The following is a 17358-nucleotide window of genomic DNA, read 5'->3' as shown; positions in this document are numbered from 1 at the left end:
GTTTTGTAATTTACTATACAGCTTGTGGCACTTCGTGATGCTCTGTTAGGTTTGAGGTTATAGGACCATCCCTAATGGGTACTTTGCTTAGATTATGTTCAAAATTTCCTAGAGAAATTCACAGGACTCAGACTAGCCATTGAATGTGTGTACAGCTCAGAGGTTGCTATGTAATTCAGAGTTTTGCTTTTGTTGTGATTGTTGTTGGACCTTTTCATCCAGAAGCAGGAGTTCGGAGGTTCCTTCTCTGATTGCTCCTGAGGGATGCTGGGAAAATGTAATTAACAACAAAATCTCTCGACCTGGAGAACTTTTCCACAGAGGTCATAAAGAAAGAAAATGGTTTTAAAATGATTAAGAATTAAACCAGAATGTAATGTGCATTCCTGAGAATCATGAAAAGATTGTAAAGACAGAAAGAAATCCTCACTCTTCTATAGCAAGCAGATACAACCCACCGCATGCATGTTTTCAAGATAAACAATTATTTGTCAAATATGAGGTCTTGATGGCACCTTTTATCACACACAAGGGTTCAAGTGTTAGTCCCTCAGTCGTGTCCAACTCTTAGTGACACCATGGACTGTGTAGCCCGCCAGGCTCCTCTGTTCATGGAATTCTTCAGGCAAGAATACTGGAGTGGGTTGCCATTCCCTTCTCTAGGGGAACTTCTGAGCCAGGGATTGAACCCAGGTCTCCTGCATTTCGGGCAGATTCTTTACCCTCTGAGCCAGCAGGGAAGCCCAGTTTATGTTAACTTTACCCTCCTGTGTTGACTAATTGGCTCTATCCAGAGGAAAACAAAACAAAACAAAACAAAACTAATTTCTCCTGTCTTTATGACAGGGGATATTTTCACAGCTCGGAAGAAGGTCCCTCTGAAGTTAGGCTCTTACCTTCCCTTAGACACTGAAAGATAGAAGTGCTATCTCCATGGATGGTTACATTTTATAGAGATGACTGCCAGTTCCTTGAAAAAGACAGTTCCGGGTCTTAAAGTTGAAAAATACTGATCTAGTCTTTGAAAGGACTTATATGCATTTCAAAGAGAGGAGAAAGTACTTACATTATAAGTTTTCTAAAGCAAATGACCTGAGAAAAAGGAAGGGCAAACACACAGTTTTATTTTTAATTTTGGCTTCCTAGGAGTTGCCCTCAGTCAGAGCAGCATACAGTCCAGTCAGCATTTGCTTGGAAGTTGTATTTATGCCACTTGTTGCCTGTGAGGCTTCTGCCCTGAGTTGATGGATCTTTGTACAGTTTGGAGAATGCTTCCCACTTTGCCCAATGATTGCTTCTGAGTGGGGGCTGCCCAACCTTTGGGACCCCTGGAGCTGACTCTGATCCTGGGACACCTCTTCTTGGCTATCTCTTTTCCTATTTCTCCGTTTAAACTTCTAGTTCCTCTGCTGTTTGGCTAATTCAAGGGGCTACTAGCCATTTCCTCATGGCTTTCCATCCAGATTGGTATTGTTTTTCAACAATGCCCTTAGGCATGGAGTTCTTCATTCTCCGTTCCAAATAAAGTCAGCGCTGCAAAGCCCTTCATCACATAGCCTGCCTGTCCTCTTGGGAAGAACCTCCTTACCACTCTACCACATTAGGATACGAGGATCCACTTTTCCTGGAGCAACATCCCTGCTCTATGAGTTTGCACTGCAGTGGATGTGGGGAGGACTTGGCAGTCCCTGGTCTTCTCAGCTTGCCCTTCCAAGCAGGAAACTTTTACCCCATGGGTGAGCTGGGGTGAAAGTCCCTGGAGCGCCAGGATATTTGGCCCTCTGCATCTGGGATAGAGCTGCTGCCCTATGAGTGGGAGGTTGAGTAGAGGATGAAAGACCTAGTAGCTTCCTAGGATAGATGACAAATGTGAGCAGCCTTTCCCTCCTGGGATGAAGCTGCAGCCCCAGCCTGTAGCTGAGGGGAGATGGAGCTCCCGTTTTGTTAAAAGCATGAATAGAGCTTCTTTAATGAGGAGTTGGAGAGAGATTCGAGTGGGTTGTGGTTCAACTACTACTATTTTCATTGATATTTAGTAGATTTTCTTGAATGAGTATTTTTCTATTTGCTATATGCCCCTTGGGCAATTTCCAGAGTTTAAGTGAAGTGAAGTCGCTCAGTCGTGTCCGACTCTTTGCAACCCCATGGACTGTAGCCCACCAGGCTCCTCTGTCCATGGGATTCTCCAGGCAAGAATACTGGAGTAGGTTGCCATTTCCTTCTCCAGGGGATCTATAAATAAAAATTATTTTTTTTTTACCAGTTAAATTATTTTGCGGGAGAGTTAGTTGAGCTCCTTACTCCATTCTAGAAGTCCTCCTTCTCACCTTCATTTTGAAATATGTTTTCACTAGTTACAGCATTCTTAAAATCTGGGTTGACTTTGTTTCTAAAGTATTTTGAAGAGGTAGTTCTGTTGTATTTCGACTTGCATAGTTTCTAACAGTCTACTATCATTCATTATCTTTGTTCTCTGCAAGGTTTTCTCTTTATCTTTGGTTTTCAGTAATTTGGCTGTAATGTGGTCAGGTATTAAAATTTTTTCTATTTTTCCTGCTTGGGGTTCTCTGAGCCTTTTGGATTTGTGTTTGTTATCTGTTACCAATTTTGGAAAAATTCTCAGCTTATCTCTTTAGGTGTCTTTGTTCATCTGTTTCTTTCTTCCTTCTTCTGGTATTTAAACCACATCTGTGTGTGTGTGTGTTCTCAGTTATGTCCAACTCTTTGTGACCTAATTGACTGTCACCCACCAGGCTCCTCTGTCCATGGAATTTTCTAGGCGAGAATACTGGAGTGGGTTGTTATTTCCATCTCCAGGGGATCTTCCCAACCCAGGGATCAACCCACATCTCTTCCATCTCCTGCACTGGCAGGTAAATTCTTTACCACTGAGCCACCTGAGAATCCCTCAACTACATGTGTATTAGATCATTTGATACTGTCATCAAGACTCTTAGATATTCTGGTTTTAATGTTACTATTTGCTTATTTTTTTCCTCACTCTAGTTTTACTTGGTGTTTCACTTTGGATAATTTCTATTGATTTGTCTTGAAGTTCATTGATTGTTTCCTCCACTATGACCCCCTGTCCAGTAAGCCCTTGGAAAGAATTCTTCAACTCTAATACCGCACTATTTTTTTATTTCTAGAATTTTTATTTGACTGTTTTTTTATGTGTTACATCTCTTTGCTAAAATTTTCCATCTGTTATTTAAGCTGTCTGCTCTTTCTACTGGATACTTTAACATATTAATCATAAATAAAGTCTCTTAGGACTTCCCTGATGGTCCATTGGTTAAGACGTCACTTTTCCAATGCAAGGGACCCAGTGATCTTTGAGTGTTTCCTTTCTTTCTGACTCAACAAGATAACCCAGTCTCATCTTGTGTATTTCCTGATCTATACCTGGAATTAGACATTTCTTTAAGAAGATCTAGTTCTTTTAGTGGGAAATAATATTTAGAAATTGTAATCTGGGGACTGTGGATGTTTTTGACAGCAAGTTATCTTTGCTTCTATACCTTGTACAGTTTATAGAGCTAGGAAATGTGTGCTTTTCTTTAAGAGGGAAAAATAGCATAGTTTATACTGATAATTCTAGTTTAAGTCTAAGATTATTTACTGTGTTTGATTTTATACTTGTATTATTTTATGTCACAGTTAAAATCTTGGTCCTTAATAACAGTAAGATATGTATTTGCTTTATGCTGCAATGTATATGGAATACTTTCAAAATAATGATACAACTCTTATTTACAATAAGATTCTTGAATGCAGTTTTAAGATTTCTTTGCAATTCTCTTAGTCATTAATATATACTAGTGAAGTACAAGTTTCCAACTCAGAATCTACTTTGTTTATAAGATCTTTGTGTTGATCCACTCTCCAGTATGCTTTTTTCACCTCTGAACTTTTATACTTCTAATCTTAAATCTCATACTCTGTACCTGACTCAGAAGACCTTGAATTGTCTTTTACTTATTTAAATAGGAAAGTTGAGCATAAGGCAGTGAGAACAATCTTCCTGAGAGGCCTATGGAGTCAATCTAGTTCATTATTGCCACAGTAAACTCAGAAGGCCAGGTGCATATCTTCTCTTATATACCAGAAAGAATCTTATTAAACTGAGTGTAATTTAAATTCTTTTGAGAACTTGTTACAAAATGACACACACTGAATAGGTAGACCGTCTCCCAGGATCTGGAAATAGGAAGGATTGCTCAAGACTTGACGCTGGATAACAGGTGGGACTAGGGTCAGAAAAATACAGAGCAACATATTTGAGGATAACGGGCTTCCCAGGTGGCTCAGTGGTAAAGAATCTACCTGCCAGTGTAGGAGACAGAGGAGATGTGGGTTTGATCCCTGGGTTGGAAAGATCTCCTGGAATAGGAAATAGCAACCCACTCCAGTATTCTTGCCTGGAAAATCCCATGGACAGAGGAGCCCGGTGCACTACAGTCCATGGGGTGGCAAGGAGTCAGCCATAACTGCGTGACTGAGCATGCATGCACACCAGTCCACTGAAGCTGGATAGTATGTGAATTAATGAATCTTGTGTTTAGAAACTTCTCCTTTGAAAATCATTTTTCACTTCCACATTTAGTAAATTTCTCCTTTAAAAATGTTTGTTCATCTCAGACAAGGACAGGAGTGTTTTGAGAAATACCATACTTCAGGGACTTGAACAAGAGGAAAGTGATAGAAATCAAAGCAAGAAAATCCCAGGAGGGAACCACATTCAGGAAATCAGAATGAGAGATGGGACATAGTCATCTCTCCCAAGCCTTCAAGAGCTGGGCTGGCCTGTGTTCTGTTTGGGTGAGTGGCTATTACCTCCCATGTTCCCTCCCCACTGAAGCAGTGTTAGAGGGAGAACAAAGGGACCTTGAGCTATAAATTGGAAGACCCAAGCTCTTGTTCTTATTGCATATGCAGTATCAGAATAATCCCTAAAGCTCAGCTCGATCTGGCAGCTGTATCCTCTGCTGACTTTGCTCTTATCATCCCCCAATCTCTTGGCTCATTCACTGTGCTCAGTGGCAACTTGTTCCTGTCTCCCGACTAACCACTACACTGTTTGCCCAGATGAACTTCCCAGGCACTTTCCTCTCATTGCTCAGGTTTATGAAGCACTTTTTTAGGAAGGCTTTCCTATCCCTACATGACCTCTTCCCAACCTTCTCTCTCACATGTCTTCATCAAACTTTTCAGAGCTCTTACAGCTTTCTGAAATGATCTTGTATATCTGTTGGCTCTCATGCTCATTGTCTTTTTCTGTCTGGGTTATCAGCTGCACAAGGCACTTGATAGGCACTCGATAAATATTTGTTGAATGAATTGAATAAATGATAGGAAAGTGAGAGAGAAAAGTGTATGTATGTGTACGGATGTGTGTGTGAGGGCATGCATTTGTTTATGCTTTGGTTTATTTCACAAAAGGGTATGATGTGGCTTACAAGAAACACCTGACCTTGAGACTAGGAATGAATTTCTCACTTGACTGGTACTTAAGCCATTTTCATTGTGCTCTTATTTATTCAGTTGCAGTAAAGGGCACAGATTTCATTTTCTTGTCCTCTCTGACACTGATATATAAAATGACTGCTTCTCTTCTTCCCATGTCACACTCTTATTAATCTATCATTAATATTGCTAATTATTTATCAAATCACCACGAACTATTTCAGTTTTTGTTTTGCTCTGATAGATACACTATAAAAATCTAGAACCAACTAAAACAAGGTTTATATTTTATTGGCAAAATGATCAGTGATTTTTCTTTAAATGTGAGAGCACTTGTCAGTGTTTTATTGATTTACCAGGTTTATTCCCATAAGATGTAAAATTTCAGTAAATTTGCATCTCTGTCGTTATTCATGACCAGTGGAGACATGTAAAAAGAGAGGTCAGCTTAAAAAATTTTAAATGACAAAATTGTAAGGCAGACTGCCAGATCCCAAATGGCTGCTGTCTGCTTGTCAGAATTTATTTTGCTATTCAAGCAATAGAAAAATGCATCTAACTGGTTTGTTCCTTATATATAATTGTAGTATGGAAGTAGGAATTAAAAGGAGTAAGACTATCATTTGAAGTAGAGTCCAGGGAAACCCCACTAAAGTGGTTTTCAGAAGTTGCTTATATTTTTATTTATTATTCCTACCAGTTTCTTCATCTGTAACTTTGGAAGGTTAGACCCCCCCCCACCCCCAAGCATCCACTTCTGCCTCTGAAATTCATTACCAGGTCTGTCTTCTTTCCTCCCTCTCCTTTGGTTACCCTTCAGAGGGCACCAGCAGGCACCCCCAAGCTAATTTAAATTTTCTGAAATGATCTGTTGTGAATTTGGGGTGAACAGAGAAAAAAATTGCCACTTGAGTTAATGGGGAACACGTCTGCTACTGGGCGTCTCTTCAAGTTCATGTCATAGTCACAGCCTTCTTGGACTTCCAGTCTGACCTGTGGCTCGTGGTCAGCCTGGGGGGAGATCCTGTTCAAAGGACAAACATTACAAGGTACAAAGTTTCCTTTTGTTGTTTAAAAAAAAAGATGACTGAGTGATTAAACACGACTGAGCAACTGTTGTTAAAAAGAATCTCCCAGTTAGAATCAACTGTTTATTAGCTGCATCTGGACATTCAAGCTTCATGAGGCTGTTTTTACTTAATCATTTGCAGTGTAGTTTATCTCAAAGTATGTTCTGTGAACTTCAAGCATCAGAAGCTCTCCCACCCCCACGCCTTCCAATGTGTGGCTAAAATACACAGTCCTTGGCCTCACCCCAGACCTGCTCAATCAGAATCTGGCGGAAGCAGGTAGTGCTCAGGGATCTGCAGGTTTCACAGATTCTCCAGGTGATTCTTATTCACAGTCTGGTTTGAAAACCATCATGTTAATGAGTTGGAAGTAATTCTACTCTGACTATCCTGCTTAAAGCATAGCAGCTGGGCAGACCTACACAGGCTAGGCAAATCCTGCATCATGATAGCTCATCAAAGAAAATGAGCTTGACCTATATAACAGGTCGGTTTGCCTTGTAATATGTGTAATCTGTACAGCAACTTCATTGAATATTGTCCTCCTAATTTCTGTTCTTGATTTTATTTTTGAGTGATTGTAAAAGCACAAAGAATTTGTGGTATTTCTGCTTATTTTAAACTACTATTTGATTTAAAGTAATAGATAAACTCCTTTGATTCTCTTCTCTTTTTTTAAGTTTATTTTTTAATTGAAGGATAATTGCTTTACAGAGTTTTGTTGATTTCTGTCAAACCTCAACATCAACAGCCGTAGGTATACATATATCCCTTCCTTTTGAACCTCCCTCCCATCTCCCTCCCCATCCCACCCTTAGAGATTGATACAGGGTCCCTGTTTGAGTTTCCTGAGCCCTACAGCAAATTCCCGTTGGCTATCTATTTTACATATGGTAATGTAAGTTTCCATGTTACTCTTTCCATACATGTCACCCTCTCCTCCCCTCTCCCCATGTCCATAACTCTATTCTCTATGTCTGTTTCTCCATTGCTGCCCTATAAATAAATTTTAGTACCATTATTCTAGATTCCATATATATGCATTAGAATACAGTATTTATCTTTCTCTTTCTGACTCTCATCACTCTGTATAATAGATCCTAGGTTCATCCACCTCATCAGAACTGACTCAAATGTGTTCCTTTTTATGGCTGTGTAATATTCTATTGTGTAAATGTACCACAACTTCTTTATCCATTCATCTGTCGATGGACATCTAAGTTTCTTCCATATTCTAGTTATTTAAATTGTGCTGCAATGAACAATGGGTACATGTGTTTTTTTCAATTTTGGCTTCCTTAGGGTATATGCCTAGGAGTGGGATTGCTGGGTCACATGGTGGTTTTATTCCTAGTTTTTTAAGGAATCTCCATACCATCTTCCATAGTGGCTGTATCAATTTACATTCCCACCAACAGTGCAAGAGCATTCCCTTTTCTCCACACCTTCTCCAGCATTTATTGTTTGTAGACTTTTTGATGATGGCCATTCTGATCTGTGTGAGGTGATGTCTCATTGTGGTTTTGATTTGCATTTCTCTAATAATGAGCAATGTTGAGCATCTTTTCCTGTGTTTGTTAGCTATCTGTATGTCTTCTTTGGAGAAATGTCTGTTTAGGTCTTTCCCCCACTTTTTGATTGGGTTGTTTGTTTTTCTGGCATGGAGTTGTATAAGCTACTTGTATATTTTAGAAATTGATCCTTTGTCAGTTGTTTCATTTGCTATTTTCTCCCATTCTGAGGGTTGTCTTTTCACCTTGCATATAGTTTCCTTTGCTGTGCAAAAGCTTTTAAGTTTAATTAGATCCCACTTATTTACTTTTGTTTTTATTTCCATTACTCTGGGAGGTGGGTCATAGAGGATCTTGCTTTGATTTATGTCATCGTGTGTTATGCCTATGTTTTCCTCTAAGACTTTTATAGTTTCTGGTCTTACATTTAGCTCTTTCACCCATTTTGAGTTTATCTTTGTGTGTGGTGTTAGGAAGTGTTCTAATTTCATTCTTTTATATGTAGCTGTCCCATTTTCCCAGCACCATTTATTGAAGAGGCTGTCTTTGCTCCATTGTATATTCTTTTCTCTTTTGTCAAAAATAAGGTACCCATAGGTGCATGGGTTTATTTCTGGGCTTTCTATCTTGTTTTGTTGGTCTATATTTCTGTTTTTGTGTTAGTACCATACTGTCTTGACTGTAGCTTTGTAGTATAATCTGAAGTCAGGAAGGTTGATTCCTCCAGCTCCATTCTTCTTTCTCAAGACTGTTTTGTCTATTCTGGGTCTTTTGTGTTTCCATATGAATTGTGAAATTTTTTGTTGTAGTCCTGTGAAAAATGCCATTGGTAATTTGATAGGGGTTGCATTGAATCTGTAAATTTCATTTGATAGTATGGTCATTTTCACAATATTGATTCTTCCTACCCAGAACATGGAATATTTCTCCATCTGTTTATGTCATCTTTGCTTTCTTTCATTAGTGTCTTATAATTATCTGTTTACTGTTCTTTTGACTCCTGCGGTAAATTTATTCCTAGATATTTAATTCTTTTTGTTGCAATAGTGAATGGGATTGATTCCTTAATTTTTCTTTCTGATATTTCATTGTTAGTATATAGAAATGCAGGTGATTTCTGTACATTGATTTTGTATCCTGAAACCTTGATAAATTCACTGATTAGCTCTAGTAATTTTCTGATACTATCTTTACAGTTTTCTATGCACCGTATCATGTCATCTGCAAACAGTGAGAGCTTTACTTCTTTTCTGATCTGGATTCCTTTTATTTCTTTTTCTTCTCTGATTCCTATAGCTAGGACTTCCAGAACTATGCTGAATAATAGTGGTGAAAGTGGACACCCTTGTCTTGTTCCTGATCTTAGGGGGAATGCTTTCAGTTTTTCACCATTGAGAATCATGCTTGCTGTAGGCTTATCATATATGGCCTTTACTAGGTTGAGGTAGGTTCTTTCTATGCCCATTTTTTTGAAGAGTTTTAATCATAAATGGGTATTGAATTTTGTCAAAGGCTTTTTCTATATCTATTGAGATTATCATATGGTTTTTATCTTTAAGTTTGTTAATATAGTATATCACATTGATTGATTTGCATGTATTGAAGAATCCTTGCATTCCTGGAATAAACCTAACTTGATCAAGGTGTATGAGCTTTTTGATGTGTTGCTGAATTCTGTTTGCTAAAATTTTGTTGAGGATTTTTGCATCTATGTTCATCAATGATATTAGCCTGTAGTTTTTTTGTGTGTTGTCTTTGTCTGGTTTGTCATGCTAGTAAAGTGATGCTTAAAATTCTCTAAGCCAGGCTTCAGCAATACATAAATCTTGAACTTCCAGATGTTCAAGCTGGTTTTAGAAAAGGCAGAGGAACCAGAGATCAAATTGCCAACATCGGCTGGATCATGGAAAAAGCAAGAGAGTTCCAGAAAACATCTATTTCTGCTTTATTGACTATGCCAAAGCCTTTGACTGTGTGGATCACAATCAACTGTGGGAAATTCTGAAAGAGATGGGAATACAGATCACCTGACCTGCCTCTTGAGAAGCCTGTATGCAGGTCAGGAAGCAACAGTTAGAACTGGACATGGAACAACAGACTGGTTCCAAATAGGAAAAGGAGCACGTCAAGGCTGTATATTGTCACCCTGCTTATTTAACTTCTATGCAGAGTACATCATGAGAAATGCTGGACTGGAAGAAGCACAAGCTGGAATCAAGACTGCCAGGAGAAATATCAATAACCTTGGATATGCAGATGACACCACCCTTATGGCAGAAAGTGAAGAACTAAAGAGCCTCTTGATGAAAGTGAAAGAGGAGAGTGAAAAAGTTGGCTTAAAGCTCAACATTCAGAAGACGAAGATCATGGCATCCAGTCCCATCACTTCATGGGAAATAGATGGGAAACAGTAGAAACAGTGGCTGACTTTATTTTTTGGGGCTCTAAAATCACTGCAGATGCTGACTGCAGCCATGAAATTAAAAGACGCTTACTCCTTGGAAGGAAAGTTATGACCAACCTAGATAGCATATTAAAAAGCAGAGGCATTACTTTGTCAACAAAGATCCATCTAGTCAAGGCTATGGTTTTTCCAGTAGTCATGTGTGGATATGAGAGTTGGACTATAAAGAAAGCTGAGCGCCAAAGAATTGATGCTTTTGAGCTGTGGTGTTGGAGAAGATTCTTGAGAGTCGCTTGGACTGCAAGGAGATCCAACCAGTCCATCCTAAAGGAGATCAGTCCTGGGTGTTCATTGGAAGGACTGATGCTGAAGCTGAAACTCAATACTTTGGCCACCTGATGCGAAGAGCTAACTCATTTGAGAAGATTCTGATGCTGGGAAAGATTGAGGGCAGGAGGAGAAGGGGACAACAGACGATGAGATGGCTGGATGTCATCACTGACTCAATGGACATGGGTTTGCATGGACTCCAGGAGTTGGTGATGGACAGGGAGGCCTGGCGTGCTGTGGTTCATGGGGTCGCAAAGAGTCAGACATGACCGAGTGACTGAACTGAACTGAACCTTTCTTTGATCTGCTATTTTCCATGTTATATACATTCAGAGTTTATCTTGTATTAATGAAAACCTTATAGATTCTCCTAAGAGTACTTAGACTCTTGAACTTTTTTCTAATTTTTGAGATTCACAAAAGATTTCAAACAGTATAAAATAAGAGTATTCAAGGAAGTTTTGCAACTCATAACCAGTGCTTTGCCTGTAGAATCCAGGCAGAGTTAGCCTGAAGAGCTGTTCACTATGAGACCAGTCTCTGTTGTCCAGAACAGGCAGTTGCATGGAAGCATTTGTATTGGAACAGAAGCATGACTCTAGAAGAAAAGGCACTTAAGTAATAAGATTGCATTCCTGGCATATCCAACCTAGGAAATCTCTTATCCTCTTTTAAAATCTTAGGGGATTCCACTTTCATTCCCACCCTACTACATAAAGTATTTGAAAGTGAAAGTGAAGTCTCTCAGTTGTGTCCAACTCTTTATGACCCCATGGACTGTAGCCTACCAGGCTCCTCTGTCCATGGGATTTTCCAGGCAACAGTACTGGAGTGGGTTGCCATTTCTTTCTCCAGGGGATCTTCCCAACTCAGGGATAGAACCCGGGTCTCCTGCATTGCAGGCAGGCACTTTACCATCTGAGCCACCAGGGAAGTCCAGTTTCACTCCCATTCGACTACAGAAAGTATTTAAGTGGCCCTAATTTCTGATACATTGGCATTCGGCAATAGCAATTTTAAAAAGAGCAAAACCCGCAAAACTGAAAGAAATAACCCTGCTGAACTTTGTGACAAAATTTTTGAATAATTGCAGAGAGATTGAAGCCCAATATGAGAAAGTGATCAGTCTCTTATTCACAACTCTATCTCTGGCACATAGGGACGCATCTAGAATGTAGAAGTATGCATAGAACATAGAAGTGTAATCAAGAGCAGAGGAGTAGAATCTGACTCAATAGAAGAAGAGAAAGATCTGGACTAGGACCGGAACAGAGGCACAGAACACTATGTCCTACTGAGGGAAGAATAATGGTTAACATCAGACCCACACTCCATGCCACCTACAAACTGTGATATAACTACCTGTCTTATATACAAACTGTGTATGTCTTGTTCCATAGGAGTGTATATTTTCTTAACTAACCCTTTTATATTCCTTATGCATAATTGCTTAAGGTATTGATAAGATAGATGTCAGGACTCAGTTCAGTTTAGTCGCTCAGTCGTGTCCGACTCTTTGCGACCCCATGAATCGCAGCACGCCAGGCCTCCCTGTCCATCACCAACTCCCGGAGTTCACTCAGACTCACGTCCATCAAGTCAGTGATGCCATCCAGCCATCTCATCCTCTGTCGTCCCTTTCTCCTCCTGCCTCCAATCCCTCCCAGCATCAGAGTCTTTTCTAATGAGTCAACTCTTCACATGAGGTGGCCAAAGTACTGGAGCTTCAGCTTCAGCATCATTCCCTCCAAAGAAATTCCAGGGCTGATCTCCTTCAGAATGGACTGGTTGGATCTCTTTGCAGTCCAAGGGACTCTCAAGGGTCTTCTCCAACACCACAGTTCAAAAGCATCAATTCTTTGGTGCTCAGCTTTCTTCACAGTCCAACTCTCGCATCCATACATGACCACTGGGAAAACCATAGCCTTGACGAGACAGACCTTTGTTGACAAAGTAACGTCTCTGCTTTTCAATATGCTATCTAGGTTGGTCATAACTTTCCTTCCAAGGAGTAAGCGTCTTTTAATTTCATGGCTGCAATCACCATCTGCAGTGATTTTGGAGCCCAGAAAAATAAAGTCTGACACTGTTTCCACTGTTTCCCCTTCTATTTCCCATGAAGTGATGGGACCAGATGCCATGGTCTTTGTTTTCTGAATGTTGATCTTTAAGCCAACTTTTTCACTCTCCTCTTTCACTTTCATCAAGAGGCTTTTGAGTTCCTCTTCACTTTCTGCCATAAGGGTGGTGTCATCTGCATATCTGAGGTTATTGATATTTCTCCCGGCAATCCTGATTCCAGCTTGTGCTTCTTCCAGCCCAGTGTTTCTCATCATGTACTCTGCATATAAGTTAAATAAGCAGGGGGACAATATACAGCCTTGACGTACTCGTTTCCCTATTTGGAACCAGTCTGTTGTTCCATGTCCAGGTCTAACTGTTGCTTCCTGACCTGCATATAGGTTTCTCAAGAGGCAGGTCAGGTGGTCTGGTATTCCCATCTCTTTCAGAATTTCCGACAGTTGATTGTGATCCACACAGTCAAAGGCTTTGGCATAGTCGATAAGGCAGAAATAGATGTTTTTCTGGAACTCTCTTGCTTTTTCGATGTCAGGACCAGATGGGTCCAAATGAGCTTTACAGTTGCCATCCTGCTTCCCAGATTAGGTAGACAAGTCAGCAGCTCCTCATACACGTAGCACACGTAGCACGTAGTTGATTGATTAGGTCCTTGAGGGTTGAGAGGGGCACATGAACTCTTTGTTAATCTATGTTAGATCCTAAACCATATTTCTTTTGTGTATTAAACAACTAAACCTTTCTGTATTCATTCTCTCTTTTAGATTAGTGAAGGAGCAGAATGCATTTTTATTCCCCAAAACCTGTTCCTAGCAGAAGCCAGCACTGAATTCAGGAAAACTGCTTTGGGGCTGGCATGTGCCTACCCCCACAGAAGAGGCTATTAGGGAGCATTTGATCAAACAGTGGGTGTGGAATGAGTACAACGCCAGACTCATGGCTCAGCCCCTGAAGAGGGAACGCTGACCCACTGGCTCAGCTCATTCTTAGTTTTAATAAAAGAAAATCCTAACAGAGATTGAAAAACACAACTAGAAGTTTATTTCAGCCTGCACTCAGCAGTGCCTCAGTCATGGTGAGGGTATGGGATTTATTAGCGTTGCTTAAATAAGTGATGCCACATCCTAACTTGCTCAGAACTTCCTCATTTCAGAAAACATAATTGAAATTGAAATCAGATTTGGAAACCTGATAAACGTTTATTATTTTTCATGAATGATGTGTTTGTGTGTGTTTAGTCCCTCAGTCGTATCTGACTCTTTGCAACCCGCACGGACTGTAGCCCACCAGGTTCCTCTGTCCATGGGGGTTCTCCAGGCAAGAATACTGGAGTGGGTTGCCATGCCCTCCTCCAGGGGATCTTCCATACCCAGGGATCGAACCCAGGTCTCCCACATTGCAGGTGGATTCTTTACTGTCTGAGCCACCAGGGAAGCCCAGTGATGTGTTTATGATTTAGTTATTGCTTCATGTTAAAAATTGCTCTTAGTATATTTTTTAGTGGTTAAAGCATCTGTAAACTATAACTAAAATGATTTCAATAAAATATATATGAATTTTTACAGCATGCTAAATGGCTTCAAAATTTAACAGTGGTAGTCTGTGAATGGTGCAATTGTTTTGATGTTTTAAAATTTTCTTCTTTGGGTATTTTTATATCTTCAAATATATTTTAATCACAGAGATTACTTTTTTAATCAGAAAAACGAAGTCTTAAAAATTCCAGTTCTGGCTAGGTTAATGCTTCTGTGAGATAAGCTGAGACTAACACAGGGAATAAAGAGAAGTCTCCTGAGGAGAGCTTCATGTTGCATCAAACCTGTATCTTGCCCTAGAAAAGTTCAAGGTGGTGTCCTCCTGAAGTCCTTTAGCAGGTGTTTACCTTCCCTGGTGGCTCAGATGGTAAAGTGTCTGCCTGCAATGCAGGAGACCTGGGTTCGATCCCTGGGTCAGGAAGATCCCCTGGAGAAGGCAATGGCAACCCACTCCAGTATTCTTGCCTGGAAAATCCCATGGATGGAGCCTGGTAGGCTGCAGTTTATGGGGTCTCAAAGAGTCGGACACGACTGGGCGACTTCACTTCACTTACCGGTATGCCGGCCTCATGTACTTTCAGCCCAACTATGATTTCTTCTGTGTTTACTTTGGCATGTTGACAGCATCCCACCTGCAGTGCCCACTCTGGAACCAGTGTTTTGTGGATAATTGCCTCAGCTTCCCAGTCTCTGGTGGAAGGTTTCTGAGGTGTGTTAACACAGTTCCTCAAAGGGTCCTGTATTAGTTATCTGTGTGACAGATGACTTCCAACTCAGGGGCTTAGAATAACAAAAATTTCTTGTTTCTGTTTCTACAGGTAGGAATCAGGAAGCAGCTTAGCCAGATGGTTCTGACTTGGAGTTTCTCACCAGAGGAGCCATGTGTCAACCAAAACTGTAGTTTTCTGAGGCATGACTGGGTCTGAAGGACTCACTTCTATCTCACATGGCTGTTGGCAGAAGGATTCCCCTCACCATGTGGACCCCTGCCCAGGGCTTCTCACCATATAGCTTCCCCCAGAGTGAGTGGTCTAAAAGAGAGCGGGCCAGTGCCCAAAATGAGAGCCAGTCTTTTTTATGATCTAATCTCAAAAATGACATAATATGTCTTCTTCTGTATGCTGTTGGTCACACCGACCAATCCTGGTGCAGTGTGGAAGGACACTGCACAAAGGTGTGATTCTAAGGAGGCAAGGATCCCTGGGGGCCACCCTGGAGACTGGCCACCACTGGTCCCCAGGAGGATTGAGTCTCAGGTGCTACAGGGAGAGATTGACTGATAATGTGTTCTTGTGTTGTCTTTTTCTTCTTCCTTGTGTCGCTTTACCCATCCCCTCGCTTTCTGCTTCCTGAGATGACCCTCCTCCCAACCATCCACAAAGCTGACCTAAACCTATGCCTGACTTGGGTTCTCATTTCAGAGGGACCCAACATAAGAGAAATCCTGGCCCATTATGCAAAATTGTCAGCCAGCTTCTTCCTTGAACTTTGCTAGTTGAGAAAAAATGGGCCTACTTCAAATTTTTAACTTAAAAAAAAAAAACCTGTTTATTTGGCTGCACCCGGTCTTAGCAGCATGTGAGATCTAGTTCCCTGGCCAGAGATCAAAACTAGGCCCCGTGTATTGGAAGCATGGCATCTTAACCATTGGACCACCAGGGACGTCTGCATTTTTAACTTTGTATTTTGAAATAACTTACAACATAAAATTTCAATAATGCTATAAAGAGCTCCCAAATACCTCTACCCAGATTCACCAGTTTTTAACATTTTGCCATGCTGGAGAAGACTCTTGAGAGTCCCTTGGACTGCAAGGAGATCCAACCAGTCCATTCTGAAGGAGATCAACCCTAGGATTTCTTTGGAAGGAATGATGCTAAAGCTGAAACTCCAGTACTTTGGCCACCTCATGAGAAGAGTTGATTCATTGGAAAAAACTCTGATGCTGGGAGGGATTGGGGGCAGGAGGAGAAGGGGACGACCCAGGATGAGATGGCTAGATGGCATCACTGACTCGATGGACGTGAGTCTGAGTGAACTCCAGGAGATGGTGATGGACAGGGAGGCCTGGCATGCTTCGATTCATGGGGTCGCAAAGAGTCGGACACGACTGAGCAACTGAACTGAACTGAACTGAACTTTCATTCTCAAAGGCCTGGATTCTGAACCTTATTAAAATATCAAGTGTCATTCTTGCTTTACTTTTATTCTATATTCGCAATATGATTTTGTTTGATTTCTTTTTCATTGAATTTGTATTTATCTTTGGGGAAGTCCCTCAATCTCCAATGTGAAGATGTTTATGACTTAGGGTTGTTATAAAAATTAGATGAAAGAGAGCATGTAAAAATTTAGAACAGGGCCTGGCATGCAGTAAGTACTCAATAAATATTAGCCTTTTATTCATTGTATCCACAAATATTTATCGAGAAACTTGTGGTTGTTATATCTTTGGTGACTGATAAATAATTCAATCCCAGGAGATGAGCACTGATAATAATAGTTCAAATTGTAATACATACACACACAGGAAATAAAATGGCATCTGAGCTTTGCTTCAAAATTATTTTCAGGGAGAATGGGTGATGGATACATGAAGTTTCATTATATTATCTTCTTTTTTGCATATATTTAAAATGTTCCATAATACTAAGTTTAAAAAAAAAGTACTAAGACACATATACCAAATTAACCATTCTCAGATGTCTGGTAAATGTCACATTTTCCCACAGTTGGGTCATTTAATTGGTTTGGAAAATATTAAAATGAGACAATGAATCTTAAGATTCTGATGGTCACAGAGCTCAGCTTCCTGTACTTTCACCATTAATTTGACAGCCACTTCTCCACATTTTTTTTCTTTATAGCATTGAGCCTTGACACTAGTTGTGTCCAGGTAATTACTTATTGGCTATGACTGAATATTACATTGTTTATTTATATCTTGCTTGTGATGTTACATA

The 17358-nt window shown here is 40.3% G+C and overlaps 1 long non-coding RNA gene across 2 annotated transcripts in view; it reads left to right on the top strand.

Annotated features, from left to right (window-relative positions):
* LOC132659957 (uncharacterized) overlaps positions 1 to 16797 on the top strand; it is a 96888-nt gene extending 80091 nt beyond the window's left edge. For both annotated transcript variants that reach the window (XR_009601050.1, XR_009601049.1), the window contains one exon: positions 15214 to 16797. This is a non-coding gene — a long non-coding RNA (uncharacterized LOC132659957). The remainder of the gene's footprint in view (positions 1 to 15213) is intronic.
* The last annotated feature ends 561 nt before the right edge of the window (positions 16798 to 17358 follow it).

The sequence above is a fragment of the Ovis aries genome, chromosome 6 (assembly GCF_016772045.2).
Source record: "Ovis aries strain OAR_USU_Benz2616 breed Rambouillet chromosome 6, ARS-UI_Ramb_v3.0, whole genome shotgun sequence".
Lineage (NCBI taxonomy): Eukaryota > Metazoa > Chordata > Mammalia > Artiodactyla > Bovidae > Ovis > Ovis aries.
The sequence above is the reverse complement of the archived record's forward strand: the minus strand, read 5'-3'. Positions and strand labels throughout refer to the sequence as shown.